Genomic DNA, 12,072 nt, shown 5'->3' with positions numbered 1-12,072 from the left:
GGAGGTCACTGGTGCCCATGTCCAGCAATCATTGTGGGAGAGGCGGGGGAAACCTTGGGCAGGTCTCCAATCCATCACAGGGACACATAGAGACAAACGAGACAAACAACCATTCACTTTCTCACTCACACCTAGAGACAATTTAGAGTTACCAATCAGTCTATCGTGCATGTTTTTAGTCTGTGGGAGGAAACTGGGGTACCTGGTGAAAACCCACACATGCAAGGAGAGAACATGTAAACTCCACCCAGAAAGGCCCCCCGGACGAGATTCATTCCGGAGACATTCTCACTGTCATGCGGCAGCTCTACCAACTGCACCACCGTGCCGCCTTCAATAAGTAATATTAGTTATAAATCACATAAAACTAAAGTAGACCTGTGTTTATCAGAACGTGCCTCCTAACTCCTGTATTACTGTTTCTTAAATATCTTAACTGACAAAACAAATCAGACATTCTGTGTGTTTCACAGATTTTCAGAGGCTGGATGAAGACTTTTAAAGAGTTAAGTCGGCACAAATGAAGAACTTACAGCCACATCACTACAGGACTTTGAAGTTTATACATTTGCTGCTCTTTGTGCAGATTCATTGAACATCTGAACAGAAACTAAAACTCTTCCCAAGTCAAGTTTATGCTTTGAAGGACTCGATAAACGCTGCAGTCAGGTGTGGAATTTGAAACATTTCTTCTCAATCAAACATCTTAAAAACTTTGTTTGGTTTCATCTGCAGCTCTATTAATCTCCTCTCCAACTGTCGGATTTCAGATCATTTATTGTCGTCTAATAAAAGTTTGCAGCATTTTTCATTTGATTGGATGAGTTTTTCAACCCAAATACTTTTCAGAACAGCTGCTTTTTACTGTTTCACCTGACAGAGACTTCAGCTGACTTGTTTCATCCTGTTCTCTTTTGGTTTCTGCTCTGTTGTCTTCTCATTAAGTTATCTGCTCCCGAGTGCACAGAAATTAACTCACTGACTAATGAATGGGTGAGATCAATGGTTCCAACATGTTTTATCATCTGACCCCAAACTACACAAAAGAACCAGCAATAAATGTAAATAAATCCAGACATAATGACAAAACTGAAAGCATAAACTCATAGTGCTTTTTTATTAATAAATGTGTTTTTCTAAATATGTATAAAAACCAGAGTAAAAACATGACTCATTTTCAGCCCTGGAGTTTCATGTCTCAGAGTGGCCCACCAGGGGCAATTCTAGAATCTGCCCTTTAGGGGCGCTTTTAGTCCCCAGTGCTGACAATGGCTCTTGGTTTGAACAATGTGGTGACCATTGGTGTCAGAAGCTTTTTGAATGTGATGGGGGGGGGGGGGGGGGTCTGGTTGGAGGTCTGGGGGTCCTCCCCCAGAAAATTTTGAATAAAGTAGATGCTATTTCCTACATTCGGATGCGTTTTAACAGGCTGTTTAACATTTAGTTTTGCCTACATAAGTAACACTTGATTCAATAACTAATTTAGAGTTAATGGCACAACAAGAAGTAGCCTGACCAACAGCTCTCCTTGTGTGAATAGAGCATGCTCTGCTTCTCTCATGCATCCTAGCCACAGTCTAAGAAACATAGTGTAGCCTAAGTTAAATGCTGGTGAAGATTCTCAGTCATCCAGGACATGATGAATAATAAAAAAAAAAGTTCAATACAAAAACAACTGGACTTTATTTGTAACAGAAGATGTTTCGCTCCTCATCCGAGGAGCTTTCTCAATTCTCAATAGCTTAAGAATCAGAATCAGTTTATTATTGCCATGTCAATGAACGGGTTCACAAACTAGGAATTTGCTTCGACATAAGGTGCGAATAGTAATAAAGTAAAATAAAGTAAAAATAAAGTAAAAATGAAGTAAAAATGAGAACATTACATAAGACATAAGACCTGTGTACACCCACAAATAAAGTAAAATTAAAAACACAACATAAACATGTGTACACCCATACAATAGAAAACAATTAAAAAGCTTAGAAAACAATACAGATGGAGTATTCAATTATAATACAGATGTAATGTGACCAAAGCAGAAATTATGAGTATTATTATAACTTTTACGGGAAAAAAAATCACTAGTCAATATGAAACAATAACAATAATCACTCCTTGTTACCAATGGCCTAGCATAAAGCAATATGATCATCATCCATCATGTTTATTAGTAGCTTAAAATGCCTAATTAAAACTTCAGTAATGTGCTAGGTCTACTGTAACCTTACCCAGTTGTAGGGTCAAGAGACAAGCATGTAGCATTAACACAGTATGAACAACATTCAGGAATTGTTTCTATAAGAACATTATCAAATATTTTACATGAACGGTAAGATTGCTTTGCCTATGAGGAAATGTAAAGTTTGGTACAAACACCAGCATCCTCACCAACTTTTATAGGTGCACCATTGAGAGCCTGGTGACAGGCTGCATCACAGGGTGGTACATGAACTGCACAAGTCAGAGCTGGAAAGAACTACCGAGGGTGGTGCAAACAGCAGAGGGCATCACTGGTAGCAGTCTCCACACCATCCAGGACATCTACCACAGCCGATGTCTGCGTAAAGCACGCAGCATCATTAAGGACCACACCCACGCAGCACACGAACTCTTCCTTCTACTACTCTCAGGTAGACAATACAGGAGTCTGCCATCACGTACGAAAAGACTCAAAGACAGTTATTATCCATAAGCTGTCAGATTACTGAACTCTCATTAAACAACACTGAACAACTGGCAATAACTTTGCACCAAGCCACATCTGTGACAACTAATATGACTAATATTAGCTTCTGATACCTAATATTTTATTGCTAATGCATTATGTGGCTGTATCATGTATGTATCATCTTACCATCATAATTCATCTCAATGTTACTCACTACCTGTGCAATAATCTGTCACACAACCTGTGTAGTTTATGTTAGTTATGTGCAGTATACTTTGTACATCATGTGGATTTAAGCTTATACTACTACCTTGAAATACTTATTCATACAAATTCATCCTACTTGCACTGTTATATATAAAAATAAACTTGCACTGTTATATTCTACCATGTTATTTACTATTTTTTCTTTAGGACCTTGTAAATATTGTATTTACTTTTTCACTTTTAGGTACTTTATGTTGTACCCTTATTGAATGCTTTTGTATTTCTTGTAATCATTTTTTAATTTTGTTTGATCACTGGAGATAATCTCAAGGCCCACCACTGGGGGTTTTGTGACCCACAGTGGGGTCAAAAACCAAACTTTGTGATTTATTTGTGATTTATGACAAACTTTCTTGCCATAAATTATAAGAAAGGATGTCTTCATTGGATTTTGTAGTATATTATATTACAAGTCCATCATAGGGACGCCTGGACAGGTCTCCAGTCCATCACAGGGACACATAGAGAAAAACAACCATTCACTCACACCTAGTAAAAAATCCACACAACACGGAGAGAACACACAAACTCCACCTAGAAAGGTCCCTGGCCCAGATTCAAGCTGACAAACTTCTTGCTGAGAGGCAGCAGTGAGCCACCACTATATTATATTATTTCTTAAAGAAAAAAAGATTAGACCAGACATTTTAATGTGAAAATCACTTAATTTGAAAATGTGTCTTTTTCTCATATTCTTTTTTCACTCAGAAGACAAATTTAATCTCAACTGAAATAAACTCTTCCATAGGCGGCTCCAGGGGGGAGCTAGGGAGTGCTATAGCTCCCCCTGGAAAAGTCATAGCACCCCCGTAGCACCCCCAAGAAAATATCAGATTATTTTCTTTATCATCTAAATTATTATTATTTAATATGTGGCTGTTGTGATTTTTTTTTTGTTGCAAAACACAACTAATTAAAAAAAACAATTAATAATAATATTGAGTTAAACACACACACACACACACACACACACACACACACACACACATACTGTATATATGAATGATCTTACAACAGGAAATGAACCTCCGAACCAGAAGTGAAAATTCAAGTTACTGAAAGTTCGGTAAACATTTGAAAAGTGCATGAAATGCAAAAATGGATCATTTTCTATTACCCAGATTGCCTAGAATGGAATCAGGGAAGGAGGATTTTTTGGAAGCAGACTACAGCCAACAAATAAACAATAATTTGGAAGAAGGACCAAGTGTACTGCCATCCTTCCACATCTATGAATGCTGCTAGTGCTGGACAGCTGAAGGATGGAGCCAGTATGTTCAGCAACCTTTGGACAGTTCCCGGCGAGTCCTCCTCGTGGTGTATCCTGGTCTGATCCACCAGCAGAACCCCAGAAAGACGAGTGATGCCCTCAACACTGACCCAGTAAGGAGCAGAAACTGGTGACATGATGCCTTGGTCTGGTTATGCCATGTTTAGCTGATGCAACTTGGTAAATCATTTCCTGGCTTGCAGTGATAATAAATGACTTTATCTGATCACATTAAATACAGAACTACTTTCAACCAAAATCCAAAGTAAACTATTTATTAAAATAGTCAAACTTTGTCTAAATTCATTAAGAATTTAGCCTTGATTGATTCATTATTATTGTTTGTTTACTATTGTTGTTGATTCTTAGTTTGATTATTTTTGTAATAAAACTTCATAGACAACTTTGGTCTCTTCATTCGGATGAATATTCATTTGTTCTGGTATAGAACTCCCTGTAATTAACAGAATCTATTTCAGTGACTGATTCTGATTATTAAAGGGTGAAAATATTAAATAAGTTGTTGTTGGTCAGTAAACTGACCAGCTGGTGCCACACTTTAATGAATGACAAATAAATACTTTGTAAAACAAATGTAGTGGAGTTGAGATGGAAAAGGTGTCACTCTTCTTCCTCCATCTCACCCTTCATTATACAAGCTTCTACCCTGAGACTGTTGGACTCACGAATCCCTAGTCAGGATGATCACTGTGAAAATTACTGTGAAAAAAAAATCACTGTAATGCCACTTGATGTGTGCTGCTGACTATCCATGATGCTGATCTCATGCTGCTGATTACTTCATGTTGTTGTGTTCATTAGTCCTCATCTGCTCACACAGACTCATGTTCGTGCTGCTGTTGTTTGGTGCTTTGTTTTGTACTTAGTGCTTAGTATATTCTTAGTTTAGTGTATTTCTTAGTTCATGTCTTGGATATTATTCCTGTTTTTCTTTACAATTTGTATTTTTGTTGGATGTAACTGGGACCCTGTGTACATAGTTTTGTTCCACCTCATGTACCACATGTGATGCGAATGACAGTAAAGACACCTTGACCTTGAGAACTGAAAGCACAAATTATCCTTAATAGCACCCTCAGTAAAATGTTTAACCCAGTACAGTTACAGTAATAAGTGAACTAAAGTGCTGTACATCAAAGGTCATGCTCAATAATCCAGGTTAAAAAATCCAACAATGTTCAGTCCTCTGGACGGTTTCTTTCTTTTTTGTTGTAGTTGATGAAACGTTTCGTCGTTCATCCAAAGGATGAAAAAACAAACCTATGAAGTCCTTTGGATAAAGGACGAAACGTTTCAACAAAAAAATAAACCGTTCACATGACCTGACTGAACATTGTTGGATAAAGTGCTGTACAATAAAATAAAGCAGAAAAAGATGCAATGACATTCAGATTTGTATTAAACCTTTATTTAACCAGATAAAAACCCATGGAGATCACGACTTCACAAGGGTGACCTGGTCAAGAACAGGCAGCAGTACAAGTCATTAAAAAAAACAAGTAACCAGATTAGAATAAGACTTCAGAAATAAATAAATATATATATGATATGTGATATATGATATATATATATATATATCATATATATATATATATATATATATATATATATATATATATATATATAAAACATACAGTATAACAGTAAATGGCAATAATTGTAATAAATAATAATTTAAAACAATAACAATTTAAGATCTAAAACACAGCCACTGTTGACAAGGTATCCTTTGCCCGTTTTTTAAAAGTTTGCAAAAAGCACTCAAAGTAACATTTGAATGATTTTGTGTTTTAAAGGAAATTTGAAACAGATCTAAATGTGTTTTTTTTTTTTTTTTACTTATTGAAATAAGTGGCCTGCTTGAAGTTTGCTGAAGAAGCTGAAACAGAGTACATAAATCTAAAAAAGAAATATATATATATATATTTGCCAAAGCGCTTATTTGCTGCAGTTTTAAAGGCTCTATAAATAAAGTAGGATTGGAAGATGTTGATATACAAAACATCACGTAGTGTGCACGAGTTGAAAAACACACAAACAAAGAGAATGCTGAATCAGCACACATGCTGCCACCCCATGATCAGAAACAGTTCACAGGATCTGTCCGCTGGCTCTTTAAATTAAAGCCCTGCTAATGAAAAGCCGCTGTTGACCCCCCCTCCCCCCAGGTCTGTCCCGGTTCGGGGACCACAGCAGGATCCCGGATCGCCTCGGGCCGCTTGGATCCGCACAGACAGGTACTGAACTAATGTTTCTCTTGTTTTATTCCCTTGTCCTTCCACCTGCGTCCAGCCAGCAGCTAAACTGGACCGGGACCAGTTGCTGAGTCGGCCCAGCTCTCGGCTCCTTCAGCCGGGTCACCGGGCTGCTCCCCCAGCCGAAGCAGACCGGCTGCGGGTCCGAAACCATCGACAGTTTCATGAAAAGTCATATTTTCATGGTGTTCGTTGGTTTAATGCGCGCAGGGATCCAGCTGGGCGGAGCTAAGAGGCAGCAGGAACAGGTGGGCGGAGCTTGTGTGTAGGTGATAAACAGGTGATCAAATAGAACAATAAGTTAAAGTTAAATGCTTATTACCCGCCACTTTTCGAGCCAGTTTTAAACCTGTGCTGAGTTATGTTGTTTTAGAGAAAAATAAAAAAACTAATACACTTGTGATATGGGACGACACACTGGGGGGTTCTGGGGCTTTGACATTTTTGAATAAAGTAGATGCCACTTCCTGCGCTCTGGTGTGTCTTAATGGGTTTTTAAACATCTACGTTTACCTACATAAGTAAGCACTTGATCCAATAACAATTTTAGAGATCAACAAGAAGTAGCGCTAAGCCAGCGGTGCCGGCGTGCAATACAGATTTGCTAGCTAAGATGCTACAGACGTAGCACTCTGCTTTACAATAAACAACCTAATAAACACTTTGTACAACATTAGTTTAGTGTTAACTGATCATAACAAACAAAGACTGAACTTATGCAACCAGAAGTTACATACGTATATCTACATCACACCAAACAAAGTAAAACTAGCTTTAATCATTAGCCTTTAATTTAACCATTAAGTATACAATGTAATTATGACAGAAAAAGGAGGATTTACCTGAAGTTACCTTCGTTCAGATGAACATGTGGTACTTCCTGTTTATCACTGTTGTATTCAGCTGCTCATGAGGTCGGCCGCAGGGCTTTATCATCTTTTACATTTTTCCACACTCAGTTGAGGTTTTATATTCATCCTCTAAAGCAAGATATTCACTAAACTGCTCAGGGGCTGGACATCCAGCATAAAGTCATTATGCAAATAAAGCAAGTTTTACAATGACCTTTTAAATTAGTTTAAATTGTTGCATTGAATCATACATGCAATAAACAGAAACCAAAACCCAGAACTGGCAAAAAAAAAAAAAAAAAATTATATTAATAAATAAATTTATGTTATTTTTCAGGGGTGCTGAGTTAAAATTTTGGGGTGCTTGAGCAGTGAGCACCCCCAAAAAGAGGCTAAAATCACCATTGGGATTGACTCCAGACGTTATTCAGTTGCAGATGTAGATCTAATAATTATTTTCTGCAAGCATCATAAAAATATTGCTTCATGAGATATTTTGCTAACTTACAAACAGGGTTCACAGTTAGTGCTAAAGTTTTGAGTAAATATTTGTTTAAGAAGTAGCACTTGAAGTTTTTCTTCTTCTTTCGGCTGCTCCCCTCTTCAGGGGTGGCCACAGCGAACTAACTCGCACAAAGACTTGGTGATTGTTTTTACACCAGATGTGACACAACCACAGACCACTGAGCCACCACAGCCCTCTGTGTGGTGCAGAGAGCCATGGAGGGTGCCCAGGGCAGCAGATGGTGGGGGTTAAGGGCCTTGCTCAAGGGCCCAGAGTGGGGCAAATGACGGTGAAGGCAGGTGTGGATGCTTCACCTATCCCACCCACATTTTGATGTTGTCGGTCCGGGGAGTTGAACCAGTGACCTTCCGATCACAGGTCTACCTTCTTTAGCCTCTGCACCACCACACCCCAGCTATAAGTAGCACTTAGAGTATGCGTTGTAAATGATTCTCAGCTACTACCAAACCGAATTTAAACAAAATATCTGTTAAAATGACCAAAATATAAACTTTTTCTATGTTGGCTAGGTTTGATTATCACTAGTGGCCATCTTGATCTGTGCTGACTCCAAAAGCTAATCGTTTGCAGTTGTACATGCAATGATTATTCTCTGAAAGTTTGATGAAAATCCATTGATGTTTTCTTGAGATATTTTGCTAACAGACAGAGATACAGAGAAAGAGGCAAAAACAATAATGTCCACCTTTTTATATTTCATCAGCGGTCGATATTCAGTTTAAGTTGCATTCCTGTCTCATTGTCTCTGTTAATGCTTGACCTCGGTGATATCAAACCTGTTTTTCTTTATCGGCTTCATTCAGAAGAAAAATATAATTAATCCAGCGCTGACCTTTATGTTTGAAGCTGTCGCCTGAGAACAGAGTCTCACACATCGTTTAACACGGAGCGCACAGCGCTGACGGGGTTCACTGTCCCTTCCTGCTGCACCGTTAGCTCCAAGTAAACATGACCTTTGACCTGAAGGTCAGCTGGTTCTGGAAACAAAACAGATTCTGTCAGTGTGTTTGATAAAACCTTTTTGACATTTCTGATGTACAAATCAGAAACCCACTTATTTTCCTTGTGTTTTATCAGAGCTTTAAAAAAGTATTTCAGCTATTTTAGAACAGGGGTCTGTGGAAATATTATAAACAATTAAAGTTTCACTTTATTTTAAAAAAAGTGACTTTCACCTGTGAAAAACAAGTTCATTTATAAAAGGCCTAGCATTCCTTGAATGCATGTCTCCCGCCACCTTTCATGCCAGAGTTTTAGACTATCATTAAGTAGAGAAAAGCTGTCATATTGTAAAGTTTGCAGACGATACAGCGGTGGTGAGATGCATCACAAACAACGATGAATCCAGCTACAGGCATGAGGTGGAACACCTGGAGAGCTGGTGCAGGAAGAACAACCTTCACATCAATGTGAAGATGAAGGAGATGGTCGTGGACTTCAGACAGAACAAACACACCTACCTGACTGAAAAATGTTGGATTGTATACCTGGATTATTGAGCATAGACTTTGTTGTTTTCAACCAGTTTGACACGACTGTCAACAAGGAAGAGGGCCGGCAATGGAGGAGGGGGCGTGCCAAAGAGACCATCTTAGCACCAACATAACTGGTTTGTTCCACTTTGGAGTAAGCTGTTGGGGGAAGAATCAGTTTTGTTGTGTGTTTCCTTGACTGGTGAAGCCTTCTGGATGGAAGGTGAAATGTTTCAGCACAAAAAAAAGAAACTGTCCAGATGACCTGACTGAAAAATGTTGGACTCATCAGAGACTCTACTTCCTCAGACGGCTGAGACGAGCTGGTCTGGGAAGCTCAGTCCTCACCTCCTTCTACAGGTGTGCAGTGGAGAGCATCCTGTGCTCCAGCATCAGCGTGTGGAATGGATGCTGCACAGCTGCAGAAAGAAAAGCTTTGCAGAGAGTGGTGAAGGCAAGAGCTGTCATTTCTAACCCGGGCCCGAATCCCGGCCCGACCTGAATTTGGGCCGGGCCAGGCCATGATAATGTGCTGGATGGGCGGGCCGGGTCGGTGTCGGACTTTTGATTGCGTCAGTGGATCAGACGCAATCCTGTTATATGGCAACATGGCTTGCCATACATCACCAGCCATTTCTCAACGTGAGCTGACCGGCCTTATAAAATAAAATAAAGTTCAGTTAAGCTTCAGATGGGACTGTACTGCCAGGAAGTGATCCATTGCCCTTTTAATCAGCTGGGCGCATCCACCGACTGTTAATACTTATAAGCAGTCAAAACTTAATGAAAAATGTCGGGGGGGGGGGGGGGGGGGTCGGGTTCTGATCTGTAATTACTGTTAATTTGTTGAGTTGGATGGGGTTTGGAAATGATGGCTAGAGGCTGGGACAGGGTCGGGTCAGATTTTTTTTGGGCCCAAAAGCAACTCTAGTGAAGGCTGCACAGAATACCGTCAGAGTCAGCCTCCCCACCATCACAGACATCTACACCTCCAGATGCAGGAAGAGGGCCATCTGCATCATGAAGGACCCCACTCACCCAGCGCACACACTTTTTGCCCCGTTCCCCTCAGGCAGGAGGTTGAGGAGCATTAAGTGTAGAACCACTAGACTGAGGAACAGCTTCTACCCTGAAGCTGTTAGACTCATGTGTCCCTAATCAGTTTTATAAATGTGGAGAAAAAAACAAAACAACACTGTAATGCAACTTTAATTGTTGATATGTGCTGCTGATTATCCATGCTGCTGATCTCATGCTGCTGATTATTTCATGCTGCTTTATTCGTTCATTCATACTCATCCACTCACAAAGTCTCCTGTTTGTGCTGCTGTCATTCGGTGTATTGTTTTGCACTGTTCGTGTTTAGCGTATATCTTAGAAATTTTAGCGTACCATTTGACGTTCGCTCTTAGTTTATATCTTAGATCCTTATTTACTGTTTCTTTTTACACTATATATTTTTGCTATTGTTGGCTGTAACTGGGACCCTGTGTACACAATTTTGTTCCACCTCATGTACCACATGTGCTGCAAATGACAATAAAGAACCTTGACCTTGAAATAATGCAGTTACAGCAGTTTGGGTCAAATCTTGTGAATTATGTGCAATCTTGTGTGACATTGTGAGACCTTGGGAGATGTGTTAGAGTTCAGAGGAAGTACCGAGGATGACTTCCAGCTGCTGACACATACCTGTATATTTAGCTTAATATGTGACCCATCACATCAAACCAAGGATTAGATTACAAAGTGGTTTAGAGATCCAAGCTATGGGAAGCTACATTGTGTTGGTGGAAAAAATGTGTAATAATTGCATTTTTTCAAAATATGATGAGTAAATACTTTTTCCATGGGTCCCTTGAATGAAATGTCTGAGATATAATCCTTAAGAATATTTTGAAGCACTTTTCTGAGCAGTACAAACAATACACTAGGATTTTTAGCAGAAAAGTATGGGGTGCTGTTTGTAATATTACACAGTCAATAATTAACATAAATATTTTGTTTTTTTAGACTTTAATAAGAAAAAAGTAGTTTTATTTTTTCAAAGTCATCAAGTTAACCATGTTATTCATACATTTATAAATGTCATAGTTCCAAGCTAGTTATTTAATTTACAAGCTAAATATTTAGTTTACAAAATAAATACTTAATTTTAAAGTTAAATCTTTAGTTAGTAAACTAAATATACATTTTAGTTAGTAAACTAAATATTTAGGTGTAAATAAAAAATTTAATTTACAAGATAAATATTTATTTTCAAAACTAAACATTTAATTTCCATACTAAACATTTAATTTTTAAGCTAAACATTTTATTTATATTAAAAAATTAAATTTACTAACTAAATATTTAACTGTCACTTAAATATGTAACTTGCAAGTTAAATATTTAGCTTAGCTTGCAAGTTAAGTATTTAGTTAGCAAATTAAATATTTAGTTTTGGAATTAAATGTTTAGCTTAGAAATCATGTGTTTAGTTTGGAAATTAAATATTTAGCTATGGACAATAAATATTTAGTTTGGAAATTAAATGTTTAGTTTTGAAAATAAATATTTAACTTGGAAATTAAATATTTAATTTACACCAAAATAGTTAGTTTAGTAACTAAATATTTAACTTGCAAGTTATGTATTTAGTTTGCAAACTAAATATTTAGCTTATAAATTAAATATTTTGTTAGGAACTATGACATTTATAAATGTATGAATAACATGGTGAAAATATGACTTTGAAAT

General features: G+C 37.9%; 1 protein-coding gene across 2 annotated transcripts in view; it reads left to right on the top strand.

The window, feature by feature from the left end:
• Positions 1-6,395: 6,395 nt before the first annotated feature.
• The window catches only part of LOC119413413 (LIM domain-binding protein 3), a 114,568-nt gene continuing 108,891 nt past the window's right edge, over positions 6,396-12,072 (top strand). For both annotated transcript variants that reach the window (XM_037680465.1, XM_037680473.1), the window contains exon 1: positions 6,396-6,466. The gene's annotated coding sequence lies outside the window, so the exon portion shown is untranslated. The remainder of the gene's footprint in view (positions 6,467-12,072) is intronic.

The sequence above is a fragment of the Nematolebias whitei genome, chromosome 1 (assembly GCF_014905685.2).
Source record: "Nematolebias whitei isolate Nwh7 chromosome 1, NemWhi1, whole genome shotgun sequence".
Taxonomy (NCBI): domain Eukaryota; kingdom Metazoa; phylum Chordata; class Actinopteri; order Cyprinodontiformes; family Rivulidae; genus Nematolebias; species Nematolebias whitei.
The sequence above is the reverse complement of the archived record's forward strand: the minus strand, read 5'-3'. Positions and strand labels throughout refer to the sequence as shown.